We start from the raw sequence: 20,896 nt of genomic DNA on the forward strand, positions 1-20,896 counted from the left end.
TAATTTAATTCAATACATATATATTAGAGATGGAAACAAATTATTAATTAAAATGACACTAATGACTATTTTACAATTGTATCTCTCAAGATTTGAACTCAATTTCTTTAGATTAATAGACTAAATTCTTCCAAATCACCAAAATATGTTAGTATAGATTGAAAATATACATGTTTAACAAGTCTCACACCATTTAATTTTGTAAAGGAAGAGGGAGTTTAAGACTATATAATGGATTCAATTTATTCATTATAAAATGCATCAGTCAAAAATACTTTAAACTTGTATTTGGCGTCTTCTATTTTTAATTCGCTTATACTCTTGTCTTATCGTGTTGTGAGATGTAATTATGTACTTGTTTTTGAGGTGTGGATGTACTCGGGTCTAGGGGTGGTTGAGGGTAATTATGCGTTGTAACAATTTTTACAGTCTTTTCTTTGGTTGCCATTTGACAGCGACTATTATATTTTTCTCTCTGAATTTGGAGTTTCCATGTTATGTCCTTGTGTTGTGTATGTGTTTTTTAATTTCTCCATGTTGATATTTTATAACAATTGTTATCATAACTTTTGGTTCCATCCAGGGATAAGAGTTCTAAGTATGCTTTATGGTTGCGACTTTATCTGAGCTTTCAGATCAAGTGTTGTTGAGCTACTGTCAGAAGTTCCACTATATGGATTGGGCTAGATAAAATTGAGAGAATAATTTTTTTTACATGTGGAAGTTCAAATCAAATATGTGTTGATATGACAAGGATTACATAATATATTGATTAATGCTCAGTACATGAGTATTTATTAACATTAATGAAAGGTCTACAATAATACTATGTCAACAAAGAAGTTTCATCATAATTTTTCAAACTGGTTTTCGATATGTTGAAATTATTTGAGAATTTTTATACTTGTTGAATATTATTTTTCTTAATTTGAACTGAATCTACCAATTGTTTTATAAAATTAAATAAAAAGCAAGAATAAAATAAGAATGAGAGTACAAATAGAGAAAGCAAATAATAAAAAATATCAAAATAGAAAAAATATGGCATATGATGGATATTAATAATTGAAACACTTCTATTATTATATGAAATAATAGTAACAAAAACAAAAAGTAATAATTTAATATTTTATTAATAAATATTTTTATAATCTACAAATCTTGATTTTATACTCTCGTGTTAGAGTGTTGTGAGATGTAATTATGTACTTGCTTTGAGGTGTGGGTGTACTCGGGGTCTGGGGGTGGCTGAGGGTACATTATGCGTTGTAAAATTTTCACTTGTTTTTCTTTGGTTGTCATTTGACAGCGACTGTTATATTTTTCTCTCTGAATTGGAATTTCCATGTTATGTCCTTGTGTTTGTGTATGTGTTATTTTAATTTCTCCATGTTGATATTTTCTAACAATTGTTATCATAGCTTATGGTTCCATCCAGGGATAAGAGTTCTAAGTATGCTTTATGGTTGCAACTTTATCTGATCTTTCACATCAAGTGTTGTTGAGCTACGGTCAGAAGTTCCACTAGGTGGATTGGGCTAGATAAAATTGAGAGAATAATTATTTTTTACATAAGTTAATGATTAATGCTCAGTACATGAGTATTTATTAACATTGATGAAAGGTCTACTATAAGATTATGTCAACAAAGAATTTCATCAGAGCTTTCACAAACTGGTTTTCGATATGTGGAAATTATTTGAGAAGTTTTTTACTTGTGGATTATAATTTTCTTAATTTTTAAATGAATCTACCAATTGTTTTATAAAATTAAACAAAAAAGCAAGAATAAAATAAGAATGAAAGTACAAAATAGAGAAAGCAAATAATAATAAATATCAAAATAGAAAAAATGGCATATGATGGATTAATAATTGAAACACTTATATTATATAATATAGTAAGAAAAACATATAAATATTTAATTATTTATTTTAATAAATATTTTTATATTCAACAAATGTAGATTTTATACTTGTAGAAATTTATTTTTCTTAATTTTGAAATGAATCTACCATTTATTTTATACAATGGAAAAAAGCAAGAACAAAATATAGAAATAAAATGATCAAAAATTAAAATAGGAAGAAAAAAAAGGCTTATGATGTATATTAATTATTTAAAAAACATGCTATTAATTGAAATAATAGTAATAATACATATGTTGCTGCCCAGGATTGAACTGGAGACCTTCAGTGTGTAAGACTGACGTGATAACCACTACACCACAGCAACATCTGGGTTATTCAACTAATTTAATTCAATACATATATATTAGATGGAAACAATTATTAATTAAAATGACACTAATGACTATTTTACAATTGTATCTCTCAAGATTTGAACTCATTTCTTTAGATTAATAGACTAAATTCTTCCAAATCACCAAAATATGTTAGTATAGATTGAAATATACATGTTTAACAAGTCTCACACCATTTAATTTTGTAAAGGAAGAGGGAGTTTAAGACTATATAATGGATTCAATTTATTCATTATAAAATGCATCAGTCAAAAATACTTTAAACTTGTATTTGGCGTCTTCTATTTTTAATTCGCTTATACTCTTGTCTTATAGTGTTGTGAGATGTATTATGTACTTTTTTGAGGTGTGGATGTACTCGGGGTCTAGGGGTGGTTGAGGGTAAATTATGCGTTGTAACAATTTTTACAGTCTTTTCTTTGGTTGCCATTTGACAGCGACTATTATATTTTCTCTCTGAATTTGGAGTTTCCATGTTATGTCCTTGTGTTTTGTGTATGTGTTATTTTTAATTTCTCCATGTTGATATTTTATAACAATTTTTATCATAACTTTTGGTTCCATCCAGGGATAAGAGTTCTAAGTATGCTTTATGGTTGCGACTTTATCTGAGCTTTCAGATCAAGTGTTGTTGAGCTACTGTCAGAAGTTCCACTATATGGATTGGGCTAGATAAAATTGAGAGAATAATTATTTTTTACATGTGGAAAGTTCAAATCAATATGTGTTGATATGACAAGGATTACATAATATATTGATTAATGCTCAGTACATGAGTATTTATTAACATTAATGAAAGGTCTACAATAATACTATGTCAACAAAGAAGTTCATCATAATTTTTCAAACTGTTTTCGATATGTGGAAATTATTTGAGAATTTTTATACTTGTTGAATATTATTTTTCTTAATTTTGAACTGAATCTACCAATTGTTTTATAAAATTAAATAAAAAGCAAGAATAAAATAAGAATGAGAGTACAAAATAGAGAAAGCAATAATAAAAAATATCAAAATAGAAAAATATGGCATATGATGGATATTAATAATTGAAACACTTCTATTAATATGAAATAATAGTAACAAAAACAAAAAGTAATAATTTAATTATTTTATTAATAAATATTTTTATAATCTACAAATCTTGATTTTATACTCTCGTGTTAGAGTGTTGTGAGATGTAATTATGTACTTGCTTTGAGGTGTGGGTGTACTCGGGGTCTGGGGGTGGCTGAGGGTACATTATGCGTTGTAAAAATTTTCACTTGTTTTTCTTTGGTTGTCATTTGACAGCGACTGTTATATTTTTCTCTCTGAATTTGGAATTTCCATGTTATGTCCTTGTGTTGTGTATGTTTATTTTAATTTCTCTCCATGTTGATATTTTCTAACAATTGTTATCATAGCTTATGGTTCCATCCAGGGATAAGAGTTCTAAGTATGCTTTATGGTTGCAACTTTATCTGATCTTTCACATCAAGTGTTGTTGAGCTACGGTCAGAAGTTCCACTAGGTGGATTGGGCTAGATAAAATTGAGAGAATAATTATTTTTTTACATAAGTTAATGATTAATGCTCAGTACATGAGTATTTATTAACATTGATGAAAGGTCTACTATAAGATTATGTCAACAAAGAAGTTTCATCAGAGCTTTTCAAACTGGTTTTCGATATGTGGAAATTATTTGAGAAGTTTTTATACTTGTGGATTATATTTTTCTTAATTTTTAAATGAATCTACCAATTGTTTTATAAAATTAAACAAAAAGCAAGAATAAAATAAGAATGAAAGTACAAAATAGAGAAAGCAATAATAAAAATATCAAAATAGAAAAAAATGGCATATGATGGATATTATATTGAAACACTTATATTAATATGAAATAATAGTAAGAAAACATAAATATAATAATTTAATTATTTTATTAATAAATATTTTTATATTCAACAAATGTAGATTTTATACTTGTAGAAATTTATTTTTCTTAATTTGAAATGAATCTACCATTTATTTTAACAATGGAAAAAAGCAAGAACAAAATATAGAAATAAAATGATCTAAAATTAAAAATAGGAAGAAAAAAAAGGCTTATGATGTATATTAATTATTTAAACAATGCTATTAATATGAAATAATAGTAAGAAATACATATGTTGCTGCCCAGGATTGAATTGGAGACCTTCAGTGTGTAAGACTGACGTGATAACCACTACACCACAGCAACATCTGGGTTATTCAACTAATTTAATTCAATACATATATATTAGAGACGGAAACAAATTATTAATTAAATGACACTAATGACTATTTTACAATTGTATCTCTCAAGATTTGAACTCAATTTCTTTAGATTAATAGACTAAATTCTTCCAAATCACCAAAAATAGTTAGTATAGATTGAAAATATACATGTTTAACAAGTCTCACACCATTTAATTTTGTAAAGGAAGAGGGAGTTTAAGACTATATAATGGATTCAATTTATTCATTATAAAATGCATCAGTCAAAAATACTTTAAACTTGTATTTGGCGTCTTCTATTTTTAATTCGCTTATACTCTTGTCTTATAGTGTTGTGAGATGTAATTATGTACTTGTTTTGAGGTGTGGATGTACTCGGGGTCTAGGGTGGTTGAGGGAAATTATGCGTTGTAACAATTTTTACAGTCTTTTCTTTGGTTGCCATTTGACAGCGACTATTATATTTTTCTCTCTGAATTTGGAATTTCCATGTTATGTCCTTGTGTTTGTGTATGTGTTATTTTAATTTCTCCATGTTGATATTTTATAACAATTGTTATCATAGCTTTGGTTCCATCCAGGGATAAGAGTTCTAAGTATGCTTTATGGTTGCGACTTTATCTGAGCTTTCAGATCAAGTGTTGTTGAGCTACTGTCAGAAGTTCCACTATGGATTGGGCTAGATAAAATTGAGAGAATAATTATTTTTTACATGTGGAAAGTTCAAATCAAATATGTGTTATATGACAAGGATTACATAATATATTGATTAATGCTCAGTACATGAGTATTTATAACATAATGAAAGGTCTACAATAATACTATGTCAACAAAGAAGTTTCATCATAATTTTTCAAACTGTTTTCGATATGTGGAAATTATTTGAGAATTTTTATACTTGTTGATATTATTTTTCTTAATTTTGAACTGAATCTACCATTGTTTTTATAAAATTAAATAAAAGCAAGAATAAAATAAGAATGAGAGTACAAAATAGAGAAAGCAAATATAAAAAAAATTCAAAATTAAAAAATATGGCATATGATGGATATTAATAATTGAAACACTTCTATTAATATGAAATATAGTACAAAAACAAAAAAGTTAATTATTATTTTATTAATAAATATTTTTATAATCTACAATCTTGATTTTATACTCTCGTTGTAGAGTGTTGTGAGATGTAATTATTACTTGCTTTGAGGTGTGGGTGTACTCGGGGTCTGGGGGTGGCTGAGGGTACATTATGCGTTGTAAAAATTTTCACTTGTTTTTCTTTGTTTGTATTTGACAGCGACTGTTATATTTTTCTCTCTGAATTTGGAATTTCCATGTTATGTCCTGTGTTTGTGTATGTGTTATTTTAATTTCTCCATGTTGATATTTTCTAACAATTGTTATCATAGCTTATGGTTCCATCCAGGGATAAGAGTTCTAAGTATGCTTTATGGTTGCAACTTTATCTGATCTTTCACATCAAGTGTTGTTGAGCTACGGTCAAAGTTCCACTAGGTGGATTGGGCTAGATAAAATTGAGAGAATATTATTTTTACATAAGTTAATGATTAATGCTCAGTACATGAGTATTTATTAACATTGATGAAAGGTCTACTATAAGATTATGTCAACAAAGAAGTTTCATCAAGCTTTTCAAACTGGTTTTCGATATGTGGAAATTATTTGAGAAGTTTTTATACTTGTGGATTATATTTTTCTTAATTTTTAAATGAATCTACCAATTGTTTTATAAAATTAAACAAAAAGCAAGAATAAAATAAGAATGAAAGTACAAAATAGAGAAAGCAATAATAATAAAATATCAAAATAGAAAAAAATGGCATATGATGGATATTAATAATTGAAACACTTATATTAATATGAATAATAGTAAGAAAAACATAAATATAATAATTTAATTATTTTATATAATATTTTTATATTCAACAAATGTAGATTTTATACTTGTAGAAATTTATTTTTCTTAATTTTGAAATGAATCTACCATTTATTTTATACAATGGAAAAAAGCAAGAACAAAATATAGAAATAAAATGATCAAAAATTAAAAATAGGAGAGAAAAAAGGCTTATGATGTATATTAATTATTTAAACAATGCTATTAATATGAAATAATAGTAATAAATACATATGTTGCTGCCCAGATTGAACTGGAGACCTTCAGTGTGTAAGACTGACGTGATAACCACTACACCACAGCAACATCTGGGTTATTCAACTATTTAATTCAATACATATATATTAGAGATGGAACAAATTATTAATTAAAATGACACTAATGACTATTTTACAATTGTATCTCTCAAGATTTGAACTCAATTTCTTTAGATTAATAGACTAAATTCTTCCAAATCACCAAAATATGTTAGTATAGATTGAAAATATACATGTTTAACAAGTCTCACACCATTTAATTTTGTAAAGGAAGAGGGAGTTTAAGACTATATAATGGATTCAATTTATTCATTATAAAATGCATCAGTCAAAAATACTTTAAACTTGTATTTGGCGTCTTCTATTTTTAATTCGCTTATACTCTTGTCTTATAGTGTTGTGAGATGTAATTATGTACTTGTTTTGAGGTGTGGATGTACTCGGGGTCTAGGGGTGTTGAGGGTAAATTATGCGTTGTAACATTTTTACAGTCTTTTCTTTGGTTGTCATTTGACAGCGACTGTATATTTTTCTCTCTGAATTTGGAATTTCCATGTTATGTCCTTGTGTTTGTGTATGTGTTATTTTAATTTCTCCATGTTGATATTTTCTAACAATTGTTATCATAGCTTATGGTTCCATCCAGGGATAAGAGTTCTAAGTATGCTTTATGGTTGCAACTTTATCTGATCTTTCACATCAAGTGTTGTTGAGCTACTGTCAGAAGTTCCACTAGGTGGTTTGGGCTAGATAAAATTGAGAGAATAATTATTTTTTTACATAAGTTAATGATTAATGCTCAGTACATGAGTATTTATTAACATTGATGAAAGGTCTACTATAAGATTATGTCAACAAAGAAGTTTCATCAGAGCTTTTCAAACTGGTTTTCGATATGTGGAAATTATTTGAGAAGTTTTTATACTTGTGGATTATAATTTTTCTTAATTTTAAATGAATCTACAATTGTTTATAAAATTAAACAAAAAAGCAAGAAAAAATAAGAATGAAAGTACAAAATAGAGAAAGCAAATAATAATAAATATCAAAATAGAAAAAATGGCATATGATGGATATTAATAATTGAAACACTATATTAATATGAAATATAGTAAGAAAAACATAATATAATAATTTATTATTTTATTAATAAATTTTTTATATTCAACAAATGTAGATTTATACTTGTAGAAATTTTTTTTCTTAATTTTGAAATGAATCTACCATTTATTTTATACAATGGAAAAAAGCAAGAACAAAATATAGAAATAAAATGATCAAAATAAAATAGGAGAAAAAAAAGGCTTATGATGTATATTAATTATTTAAACAATGCTATTAATATGAAATAATAGTAACAATACATATGTTGCTGCCCAGATTGAACTGGAGACCTTCAGTGTGTAAGACTGACGTGATAACCACTACACCCAGCAACATCTGGGTTATTCAACTAATTTAATTCAATACATATATATTAGAGATGGAAACAAATTATTAATTAAAATGACACTAATGACTATTTTACAATTGTATCTCTCAAGATTTGAACTCAATTTCTTTAGATTAATAGACTAAATTCTTCCAATCACCAAAATATGTTAGTATAGATTGAAAATATACATGTTCAACAAGTCTCACCACATTTTATTGTAAAGGAAGAAGGGAGTTTAAGACTATATAATGGATTCAATTTATTCATTATAAATGCATCAGTCAAAATACTTTAAACTTGTATTTGGCGTCTTCTATTTTTAATTCGCTTATACTCTTGTGTTATAGTGTTGTGAGATGTAATTATGTACTTGTTTTGAGGTGTGGATGTACTCGGGGTCTGGGGTGGTTGAGGGTAAATTATGCGTTGTAACAATTTTTACAGTCTTTTCTTTGGTTGCCATTTGACAGCGACTATTATATTTTTCTCTCTGAATTTGGAGTTTCCATGTTATGTCCTTGTGTTTGTGTATGTGTTATTTTAATTTCTCCATGTTGATATTTTATAACAATTTTATCATAGCTTTTGGTTCCATCCAGGGATAAGAGTTCTAAGTATGCTTTATGGTTGCGACTTTATCTGAGCTTTCAGATCAAGTGTTGTTGAGCTACTGTCAGAAGTTCCACTATATGGATTGGGCTAGATAAAATTGAGAGAATAATTATTTTTTACATGTGGAAAGTTCAAATCAAATATGTGTTGATATGACAAGGATTACATAATATATTGATTAATGCTCAGTACATGAGTATTTATTAACATTAATGAAAGGTCTACAATAATACTATGTCAACAAAGAAGTTTCATCATAATTTTTCAAACTGTTTTTCGATATGTGGAAATTATTTGAGAATTTTTATACTTGTTGAATATTATTTTTCTTAATTTTGAACTGAATCTACCAATTGTTTTATAAAATTAAATAAAAAGCAAGAATAAAATAAGAATGAGAGTACAAAATAGAGAAAGCAAATAATAAAAAAAATATCAAAATAGAAAAAATATGGCATATGATGGATATTAATAATTGAAACACTTCTATTATATGAAATAATAGTAACAAAAACAAAAAACAAAAAAGTAATAATTTAATTATTTTATTAATAAATTTTTTATAATCTACAAATCTTGATTTTATACTCTCGTGTTAGAGTGTTTGTGAGATGTAATTATGTACTTGCTTTGAGGTGTGGGTGTACTCGGGGTCTGGGGGTGGCTGAGGGTACATTATGCGTTGTAAAAATTTTCACTTGTTTTTCTTTGGTTGTCATTTGACAGCGACTGTTATATTTTTCTCTCTGAATTTGGAATTTCCATGTTATGTCCTTGTGTTTGTGTATGTGTTATTTTAATTTCTCCATGTTGATATTTTCTAACAATTGTTATCATAGCTTATGGTTCCATCCAGGGATAAGAGTTCTAAGTATGCTTTATGGTTGCAACTTTATCTGATCTTTCACATCAAGTGTTGTTGAGCTACGGTCAGAAGTTCCACTAGGTGGATTGGGCTAGATAAAATTGAGAGAATAATTATTTTTTACATAAGTTAATGATTAATGCTCAGTACATGAGTATTTATTAACATTGATGAAAGGTCTACTATAAGATTATGTCAACAAAGAAGTTTCATCAGAGCTTTTCAAACTGGTTTTCGATATGTGGAAATTATTTGAGAAGTTTTTATACTTGTGGATTATAATTTTTCTTAATTTTTAAATGAATCTACCAATTGTTTTATAAAATTAAACAAAAAAGCAAGAATAAAATAAGAATGAAAGTACAAAATAGAGAAAGCAAATAATAATAAAATATCAAAATAGAAAAATGGCATATGATGGATATTAATAATTGAAACACTTATATTAATATGAAATAATAGTAAGAAAAACATAAATATAATATTTAATTATTTATTAATAAATATTTTTATATTCAACAAATGTAGATTTTATACTTGTAGAAATTTATTTTTCTTAATTTTGAAATGAATCTACCATTTATTTTATACAATGGAAAAAAGCAAGAACAAAATATAAATAAAATGATCAAAAATTAAAATAGGAAGAAAAAAAAGGCTTATGATGTATATTAATTATTTAAACAATGCTATTAATATGAAATAATAGTAACAAATACATATGTTGCTGCCCAGGATTGAACTGGAGACCTTCAGTGTGTAAGACTGACGTGATAACCACTACACCACAGCAACATCTGGGTTATTCAACTAATTTAATTCAATACATATATATTAGAGATGGAAACAAATTATTAATTAAAATGACACTAATGACTATTTTACAATTGTATCTCTCAAGATTTGAACTCAATTTCTTTAGATTAATAGACTAAATTCTTCCAAATCACCAAAAATATGTTAGTATAGATTGAAAATATACATGTTTAACAAGTCTCACACCATTTAATTTGTAAAGGAAGAGGGAGTTTAAGACTATATAATGGATTCAATTTATTCATTATAAAATGCATCAGTCAAAATACTTTAAACTTGTATTTGGCGTCTTCTATTTTTAATTCGCTTATACTCTTGTGTTATAGTGTTGTGAGATGTAATTATGTACTTGTTTTGAGGTGTGGATGTACTCGGGGTCTGGGGGTGGTTGAGGGTAAATTATGCGTTGTAACAATTTTTACAGTCTTTTCTTTGGTTGCCATTTGACAGCGACTATTATTTTTCTCTCTGAATTTGGAGTTTCCATGTTATGTCCTTGTGTTTGTGTATGTGTTATTTTAATTTCTCCATGTTGATATTTTATAACAATTTTTATCATAGCTTTTGGTTCCATCCAGGGATAAGAGTTCTAAGTATGCTTTATGGTTGCGACTTTATCTGAGCTTTCAGATCAAGTGTTGTTGAGCTACTGTCAGAAGTTCCACTATATGGATTGGGCTAGATAAAATTGAGAGAATAATTATTTTTTACATGTGGAAAGTTCAAATCAAATATGTGTTGATATGACAAGGATTACATAATATATTGATTAATGCTCAGTACATGAGTATTTATTAACATTAATGAAAGGTCTACAATAATACTATGTCAACAAAGAAGTTTCATCATAATTTTTCAAACTGGTTTTCGATATGTGGAAATTATTTGAGAATTTTTATACTTGTTGAATATTATTTTTCTTAATTTTGAACTGAATCTACCAATTGTTTTATAAAATTAAATAAAAAGCAAGAATAAAATAAGAATGAGAGTACAAAATAGAGAAAGCAAATAATAAAAAATATCAAAATAGAAAAATATGGCATATGATGGATATTAATAATTGAAACACTTCTATTAATATGAAATAATAGTAACAAAAACAAAAAGTAATAATTTAATTATTTTATTAATAAATATTTTTATAATCTACAAATCTTGATTTTATACTCTCGTGTTAGAGTGTTGTGAGATGTAATTATGTACTTGCTTTGAGGTGTGGGTGTACTCGGGGTCTGGGGTGGCTGAGGGTACATTATGCGTTGTAAAAATTTTCACTTGTTTTTCTTTGGTTGTCATTTGACAGCGACTGTTATATTTTTCTCTCTGAATTTGGAATTTCCATGTTATGTCCTTGTGTTTGTGTATGTGTTATTTTAATTTCTCCATGTTGATATTTTCTAACAATTGTTATCATAGCTTATGGTTCCATCCAGGGATAAGAGTTCTAAGTATGCTTTATGGTTGCAACTTTATCTGATCTTTCACATCAAGTGTTGTTGAGCTACGGTCAGAAGTTCCACTAGGTGGATTGGGCTAGATAAAATGAGAGAATAATTTTTTTTTACATAAGTTAATGATTAATGCTCAGTACATGAGTATTTATTAACATTGATGAAAGGTCTACTATAAGATTATGTCAACAAAGAAGTTTCATCAGAGCTTTTTCAAACTGGTTTTCGATATGTGGAAATTATTTGAGAAGTTTTTATACTTGTGGATTATAATTTTTCTTAATTTTTAAATGAATCTACCAATTGTTTTATAAAATTAAACAAAAAGCAAGAATAAATAAGAATGAAAGTACAAAATAGAGAAAGCAAATAATAATAAATATCAAAATAGAAAAAATGGCATATGATGGATATTAATAATTGAAACACTTATATTAATATGAAATAATAGTAAGAAAAACAAAATATAATAATAATTATTTTATTAAAAATATTTTTATATTCAACAAATGTAGATTTTATACTTGTAGAAATTTATTTTTCTTAATTTTGAAATGAATCTACCATTTATTTTTACAATGGAAAAAAGCAAGAACAAAATATAGAAATAAAATGATCAAAAATTAAAAATAGGAAAAAAAAAAGGCTTATGATGTATATTAATTATTTAAACAATGCTATTAATATGAAATAATAGTAAAATACATATGTTGCTGCCCAATTGAACTGGAGACCTTCAGTGTGTAAGACTGACGTGATAACCACTACACCACAGCAACATCTGGGTTATTCAACTAATTTAATTCAATACATATATATTAGAGATGGAAACAAATTATTAATTAAAATGACACTAATGACTATTTTACAATTGTATCTCTCAAGATTTGAACTCAATTTCTTTAGATTAATAGACTAAATTCTTCCAAATCACCAAAAAATGTTAGTATAGATTGAAAATATACATGTTTAACAAGTCTCACACCATTTAATTTTGTAAAGGAAGAGGGAGTTTAAGACTATATAATGGATTCAATTTATTCATTATAAAATGCATCAGTCAAAAATACTTTAAACTTGTATTTGGCGTCTTCTATTTTTAATTCGCTTATACTCTTGTCTTATAGTGTTGTGAGATGTAATTATGTACTTGTTTTGAGGTGTGGATGTACTCGGGGTCTGGGGTGGTTGAGGGTAAATTATGCGTTGTAACAATTTTTACAGTCTTTTCTTTGGTTGCCATTTGACAGCGACTATTATATTTTTCTCTCTGAATTTGGAGTTTCCATGTTATGTCCTTGTGTTTGTGTATGTGTTATTTTAATTTCTCCATGTTGATATTTTATAACAATTGTTATCATAGCTTTTGGTTCCATCCAGGGATAAGAGTTCTAAGTATGCTTTATGGTTGCGACTTTATCTGAGCTTTCAGATCAAGTGTTGTTGAGCTACTGTCAGAAGTTCCACTATATGGATTGGGCTAGATAAAATTGAGAGAATAATTATTTTTTACATGTGGAAAGTTCAAATCAAATATGTGTTGATATGACAAGGATTACATAATATATTGATTAATGCTCAGTACATGAGTATTTATTAACATTAATGAAAGGTCTACAATAATACTATGTCAACAAAGAAGTTTCATCATAATTTTTCAAACTGGTTTTCGATATGTGGAAATTATTTGAGATTTTTATACTTGTTGAATATTATTTTTCTTAATTTTGAACTGAATCTACCAATTGTTTTATAAAATTAAATAAAAAGCAAGAATAAAATAAGAATGAGAGTACAAAATAGAGAAAGCAAATAATAAAAAAATATCAAAATAGAAAAATATGGCATATGATGGATATTAATAATTGAAACACTTCTATTAATATGAAATAATAGTAACAAAAACAAAAAAGTAATAATTTAATTATTTTATAATAATATTTTTATAATCTACAAATCTTGATTTTATACTCTCGTTAGAGTGTTGTGAGATGTAATTATGTACTTGCTTTGAGGTGTGGGTGTACTCGGGGTCTGGGGGTGGCTGAGGGTACATTATGCGTTGTAAAAAATTCACTTGTTTTTCTTTGTTGTCATTTGACAGCGACTTTATCTCTCTGAATTTGGAATTTCCATGTTATGTCCTTGTGTTTGTGTATGTGTTATTTTAATTTCTCCATGTTGATATTTTCTAACAATTGTTATCATAGCTTATGGTTCCATCCAGGGATAAGAGTTCTAAGTATGCTTTATGGTTGCAACTTTATCTGATCTTTCACATCAAGTGTTGTTGAGCTACGGTCAGAAGTTCCACTAGGTGGATTGGGCTAGATAAAATTGAGAGAATAATTATTTTTTACATAAGTTAATGATTAATGCTCAGTACATGAGTATTTATTAACATTGATGAAAGGTCTACTATAAGATTATGTCAACAAAGAAGTTTCATCAGAGCTTTTCAAACTGGTTTTCGATATGTGGAAATTATTTGAGAAGTTTTTATACTTGTGGATTATAATTTTTCTTAATTTTTAAATGAATCTACCAATTGTTTTATAAATATAAACAACAAAGCAAGAATAAAATAAGAATGAAAGTACAAAATAGAGAAAGCAAATAATAATAAAATATCAAAATAGAAAAAATGGCATATGATGGATATTAATAATTGAAACACTTATATTAATATGAAATAATAGTAAGAAAAACATAAATATAATAATTTAATTATTTTTATTATATATTATATTCAACAATGTAGATTTTATACTTGTAGAAATTTATTTTTCTTAATTTTGAAATGAATCTACCATTTATTTTATACAATGGAAAAAAAGCAAGAACAAAATATAGAAATAAAATGATCAAAAATTAAAAATAGGAAGAAAAAAAGGCTTATGATGTATATTAATTATTTAAACAACGCTATTAATATGAAATAATAGTAATAAATACATATGTTGCTGCCCAGATTGAACTGGAGACCTTCAGTGTGTAAGACTGACGTGATAACCACTACACCACAACAACATCTGGGTTATTCAACTAATTTAATTCAATACATATATATTAGAGATGGAAACAAATTATTAATTAAAATGACACTAATGACTATTTTACAATTGTATCTCTCAAGATTTGAACTCAATTTCTTTAGATTAATAGACTAAATTCTTCCAAATCACCACAAATATGTTAGTATAGATTGAAAATATACATGTTTAACAAGTCTCACACCATTTAATTTTGTAAAGGAAGAGGGAGTTTAAGACTATATAATGGATTCAATTTATTCATTATAAAATGCATCAGTCAAAAATACTTTAAACTTGTATTTGGCGTCTTCTATTTTTAATTCGCTTATACTCTTGTCTTATAGTGTTGTGAGATGTAATTATGTACTTGTTTTGAGGTGTGGATGTACTCGGGGTCTAGGGGTGGTTGAGGGTAAATTATGCGTTGTAACAATTTTACAGTCTTTTCTTTGGTTGCCATTTGACAGCGACTATTATATTTTTCTCTCTGAATTTGGAGTTTCCATGTTATGTCCTTGTGTTTGTGTATGTGTTATTTTAATTTCTCCATGTTGATATTTTATAACAATTTTATCATAGCTTTTGGTTCCATCCAGGGATAAGAGTTCTAAGTATGCTTTATGGTTGCGACTTTATCTGAGCTTTCAGATCAAGTGTTGTTGAGCTACTGTCAGAAGTTCCACTATATGGATTGGGCTAGATAAAATTGAGAGAATAATTATTTTTTACATGTGGAAAGTTCAAATCAAATATGTGTTGATATGACAAGGATTACATAATATATTGATTAATGCTCAGTACATGAGTATTTATTAACATTAATGAAAGGTCTACAATAATACTATGTCAACAAAGAAGTTTCATCATAATTTTTCAAACTGGTTTTCGATATGTGGAAATTATTTGAGAATTTTTATACTTGTTGAGTATTATTTTTCTTAATTTTGAACTGAATCTACCAATTGTTTTATAAAATTAAATAAAAAGCAAGAATAAAATAAGAATGAGAGTACAAAATAGAGAAAGCAAATAATAAAAAATATCAAAATAGAAAAAATATGGCATATGATGGATATTAATAATTGAAACACTTCTATTAATATGAAATAATAGTAACAAAAACAAAAAAGTAATAATTTAATTATTTTATTAATAAATATTTTTATAATCTACAAATCTTGATTTTATACTCTCGTGTTAGAGTGTTGTGAGATGTAATTATGTACTTGCTTTGAGGTGTGGGTGTACTCGGGGTCTGGGGGTGGCTGAGGGTACATTATGCGTTGTAAAAATTTCACTTGTTTTTCTTTGTTGTCATTTGACAGCGACTGTTATATTTTTCTCTCTGAATTTGGAATTTCCATGTTATGTCCTTGTGTTTGTGTATGTGTTATTTTAATTTCTCCATGTTGATATTTTCTAACAATTGTTATCATAGCTTATGGTTCCATCCAGGGATAAGAGTTCTAAGTATGCTTTATGGTTGCAACTTTATCTGATCTTTCACATCAAGTGTTGTTGAGCTACGGTCAGAAGTTCCACTAGGTGGATTGGGCTAGATAAAATTGAGAGAATAATTATTTTTTACATAAGTTAATGATTAATGCTCAGTACATGAGTATTTATTAACATTGATGAAAGGTCTACTATAAGATTATGTCAACAAAGAAGTTTCATCAGAGCTTTTCAAACTGGTTTTCGATATGTGGAAATTATTTGAGAAGTTTTTATACTTGTGGATTATAATTTTTCTTAATTTTTAAATGAATCTACCAATTGTTTTATAAAATTAACAAAAAAGCAAGAATAAAATAAGAATGAAAGTACAAAATAGAGAAAGCAAATAATAATAAAATATCAAAATAGAAAAAATGGCATATGATGGATATTAATAATTGAAACACTTATATTAATATGAAATAATAGTAAGAAAAACATAAATATAATAATTAATTATTTTATTAATAAATATTTTTATATTCAACAAATGTAGATTTATACTTGTAGAAATTTATTTTTCTTAATTTTGAAATGAATCTACCATTTATTTTATACAATGGAAAAAAAGCAAGAACAAAATATAGAATAAAATGATCAAAATTAAAAATAGGAAGAAAAAAAAGGCTTATGATGTATATTAATTATTTAACAACGCTATTAATATGAAATAATAGTAATAAATACATATGTTGCTGCCCAAGATTGAACTGGAGACCTTCAGTGTGTAAGACTGACGTGATAACCACTACACCACAACAACATCTGGGTTATTCAACTAATTTAATTCAATACATATATATTAGAGATGGAAACAAATTATTAATTAAAATGACACTAATGACTATTTTACAATTGTATCTCTCAAGATTTGAACTCAATTTCTTTAGATTAATAGACTAAATTCTTCCAAATCACCAAAAATATGTTAGTATAGATTGAAAATATACATGTTTAACAAGTCTCACACCATTTAATTTTGTAAAGGAAGAGGGAGTTTAAGACTATATAATGGATTCAATTTATTCATTATAAAATGCATCAGTCAAAAATACTTTAAACTTGTATTTGGCGTCTTCTATTTTTAATTCGCTTATACTCTTGTCTTATAGTGTTGTGAGATGTAATTATGTACTTGTTTTGAGGTGTGGATGTACTCGGGGTCTGGGGGTGGTTGAGGGTAAATTATGCGTTGTAACAATTTTTACAGTCTTTTCTTTGGTTGCCATTTGACAGCGACTATTATATTTTTCTCTCTGAATTTGGAGTTTCCATGTTATGTCCTTGTGTTTGTGTATGTGTTATTTTAATTTCTCCATGTTGATATTTTATAACAATTGTTATCATAACTTTTGGTTCCATCCAGGGATAAGAGTTCTAAGTATGCTTTATGGTTGCGACTTTATCTGAGCTTTCAGATCAAGTGTTGTTGAGCTACTGTCAGAAGTTCCACTATATGGATTGGGCTAGATAAAATTGAGAGAATAATTATTTTTTACATGTGGAAAGTTCAAATCAAATATGTGTTGATATGACAAGGATTACATAATATATTGATTAATGCTCAGTACATGAGTATTTATTAACATTAATGAAAGGTCTACAATAATACTATGTCAACAAAGAAGTTTCATCATAATTTTTCAAACTGGTTTTCGATATGTGGAAATTATTTGAGAATTTTTATACTTGTTGAGTATTATTTTTCTTAATTTTGAACTGAATCTACCAATTGTTTTATAAAATTAAATAAAAAGCAAGAATAAAATAAGAATGAGAGTACAAAATAGAGAAAGCAAATAATAAAAAATATCAAAATAGAAAAAATATGGCATATGATGGATATTAATAATTGAAACACTTCTATTAATATGAAATAATAGTAACAAAAACAAAAAAGTAATAATTTAATTATTTTATTAATAAATATTTTTATAATCTACAAATCTTGATTTTATACTCTCGTGTTAGAGTGTTGTGAGATGTAATTATGTACTTGCTTTGAGGTGTGGGTGTACTCGGGGTCTGGGGGTGGCTGAGGGTACATTATGCGTTGTAAAAATTTCACTTGTTTTTCTTTGGTTGTCATTTGACAGCGACTGTTATATTTTTCTCTCTGAATTTGGAATTTCCATGTTATGTCCTTGTGTTTGTGTATGTGTTTTTTAATTTCTCCATGTTGATATTTTCTAACAATTGTTATCATAGCTTATGGTTCCATCCAGGGATAAGAGTTCTAAGTATGCTTTATGGTTGCAACTTTATCTGATCTTTCACATCAAGTGTTGTTGAGCTACGGTCAGAAGTTCCACTAGGTGGATTGGGCTAGATAAAATTGAGAGAATAATTATTTTTTACATAAGTTAATGATTAATGCTCAGTACATGAGTATTTATTAACATTGATGAAAGGTCTACTATAAGATTATGTCAACAAAGAAGTTTCATCAGAGCTTTTCAAACTGGTTTTCGATATGTGGAAATTATTTGAGAAGTTTTTATACTTGTGGATTATAATTTTTCTTAATTTTTAAATGAATCTACCAATTGTTTTATAAAATTAAACAAAAAAGCAAGAATAAAATAAGAATGAAAGTACAAAATAGAGAAAGCAAATAATAATAAAATATCAAAATAGAAAAAAATGGCATATGATGGATATTAATAATTGAAACACTTATATTAATATGAAATAATAGTAAGAAAAACATAAATATAATAATTTAATTATTTTATTAATAAATATTTTTATATTCAACAAATGTAGATTTTATACTTGTAGAAATTTATTTTTCTTAATTTTGAAATGAATCTACCATTTATTTTATACAATGGAAAAAAAGCAAGAACAAAATATAGATATAAAATGATCAAAATTAAAAATAGGAAGAAAAAAGGCTTATGATGTATATTAATTATTTAAACAACGCTATTAATATGAAATAATAGTAATAAATACATATGTTGCTGCCCAAGATTGAACTGGAGACCTTCAGTGTGTAAGACTGACGTGATAACCACTACACCACAACAACATTGGGTTATTCAACTAATTTAATTCAATACATAGATATTAGAGATGGAAACAAATTATTAATTAAAATGACACTAATGACTATTTTACAATTGTATCTCTCAAGATTTGAACTCAATTTCTTTAGATTAATAGACTAAATTCTTCCAAATCACCAAAAATATGTTAGTATAGATTGAAAATATACATGTTTAACAAGTCTCACACCATTTATTTTGTAAAGGAAGAGGGAGTTTAAGACTATATAATGGATTCAATTTATTCATTATAAAATGCATCAGTCAAAAATACTTTAAACTTGTATTTGGCGTCTTCTATTTTTAATTCGCTTATACTCTTGTCTTATAGTGTTGTGAGATGTAATTATGTACTTGTTTTGAGGTGTGGATGTACTCGGGGTCTAGGGGTGGTTGAGGGTAAATTATGCGTTGTAACAATTTTTACAGTCTTTTCTTTGGTTGCCATTTGACAGCGACTATTATATTTTTCTCTCTGAATTTGGAGTTTCCATGTTATGTCCTTGTGTTTGTGTATGTGTTATTTTAATTTCTCCATGTTGATATTTTATAACAATTGTTATCATAACTTTTGGTTCCATCCAGGGATAAGAGTTCTAAGTATGCTTTATGGTTGCGACTTTATCTGAGCTTTCAGATCAAGTGTTGTTGAGCTACTGTCAGAAGTTCCACTATATGGATTGGGCTAGATAAAATTGAGAGAATAATTATTTTTTACATGTGGAAAGTTCAAATCAAATATGTGTTGATATGACAAGATTACATAATATATTGATTAATGCTCAGTACATGAGTATTTATTAACATTAATGAAAGGTCTACAATAATACTAGGTCAACAAAGAAGTTTCATCATAATTTTTCAAACTGGTTTTCGATATGTGGAAATTATTTGAGAATTTTTATACTTGTTGAGTATTATTTTTCTTAATTTTGAACTGAATCTACCAATTGTTTTATAAAATTAAATAAAAAGCAAGAATAAAATAAGAATGAGAGTACAAAATAGAGAAAGCAAATAATAAAAAAATATCAAAATAGAAAAAATATGGCATATGATGGATATTAATAATTGAAACACTTCTATTAATATGAAATAATAGTAACAAAAAAAAAGTAATAATTTAATTATTTTATTAATAAATATTTTATAATCTACAAATCTTGATTTTATACTCTCGTGTTAGAGTGTTGTGAGATGTAATTATGTACTTGCTTTGAGGTGTGGGTGTACTCGGGGTCTGGGGGTGGCTGAGGGTACATTATGCGTTGTAAAAATTTCACTTGTTTTTCTTTGGTTGTCATTTGACAGCGACTGTTATATTTTTCTCTCTGAATTTGGAATTTCCATGTTATGTCCTTGTGTTTGTGTATGTGTTATTTTAATTTCTCCATGTTGATATTTTCTAACAATTGTTATCATAGCTTATGGTTCCATCCAGGGATAAGAGTTCTA

The 20,896-nt window shown here is 26.8% G+C and overlaps 7 non-coding genes across 7 annotated transcripts; all 7 read right to left on the reverse strand.

The window, feature by feature from the left end:
- Nucleotides 1–2,162: 2,162 nt before the first annotated feature.
- On the reverse strand, nt 2,163–2,235 carry TRNAV-UAC (transfer RNA valine (anticodon UAC)). Its single transcript has one exon. It is a non-coding gene; the product is annotated as a tRNA-Val (tRNA).
- A 2,180-nt stretch (nt 2,236–4,415) lies between these two features.
- TRNAV-UAC (transfer RNA valine (anticodon UAC)) lies at nt 4,416–4,488 on the reverse strand. The gene has a single exon. It is a non-coding gene; the product is annotated as a tRNA-Val (tRNA).
- Nucleotides 4,489–6,654: 2,166 nt separating this feature from the next.
- On the reverse strand, nt 6,655–6,726 carry TRNAV-UAC (transfer RNA valine (anticodon UAC)). Its single transcript has one exon. It is a non-coding gene; the product is annotated as a tRNA-Val (tRNA).
- A 3,585-nt stretch (nt 6,727–10,311) lies between these two features.
- TRNAV-UAC (transfer RNA valine (anticodon UAC)) lies at nt 10,312–10,384 on the reverse strand. Its single transcript has one exon. It is a non-coding gene; the product is annotated as a tRNA-Val (tRNA).
- A 4,433-nt stretch (nt 10,385–14,817) lies between these two features.
- Nucleotides 14,818–14,889, reverse strand: TRNAV-UAC (transfer RNA valine (anticodon UAC)). The gene has a single exon. It is a non-coding gene; the product is annotated as a tRNA-Val (tRNA).
- A 2,192-nt stretch (nt 14,890–17,081) lies between these two features.
- TRNAV-UAC (transfer RNA valine (anticodon UAC)) lies at nt 17,082–17,154 on the reverse strand. The gene has a single exon. It is a non-coding gene; the product is annotated as a tRNA-Val (tRNA).
- A 2,198-nt stretch (nt 17,155–19,352) lies between these two features.
- Nucleotides 19,353–19,425, reverse strand: TRNAV-UAC (transfer RNA valine (anticodon UAC)). The gene has a single exon. It is a non-coding gene; the product is annotated as a tRNA-Val (tRNA).
- Between the last annotated feature and the right edge of the window lie 1,471 nt (nt 19,426–20,896).

This window comes from Lathyrus oleraceus, chromosome 1 (genome assembly GCF_024323335.1).
Source record: "Lathyrus oleraceus cultivar Zhongwan6 chromosome 1, CAAS_Psat_ZW6_1.0, whole genome shotgun sequence".
Classification (NCBI taxonomy): Eukaryota; Viridiplantae; Streptophyta; class Magnoliopsida; order Fabales; family Fabaceae; genus Lathyrus; species Lathyrus oleraceus.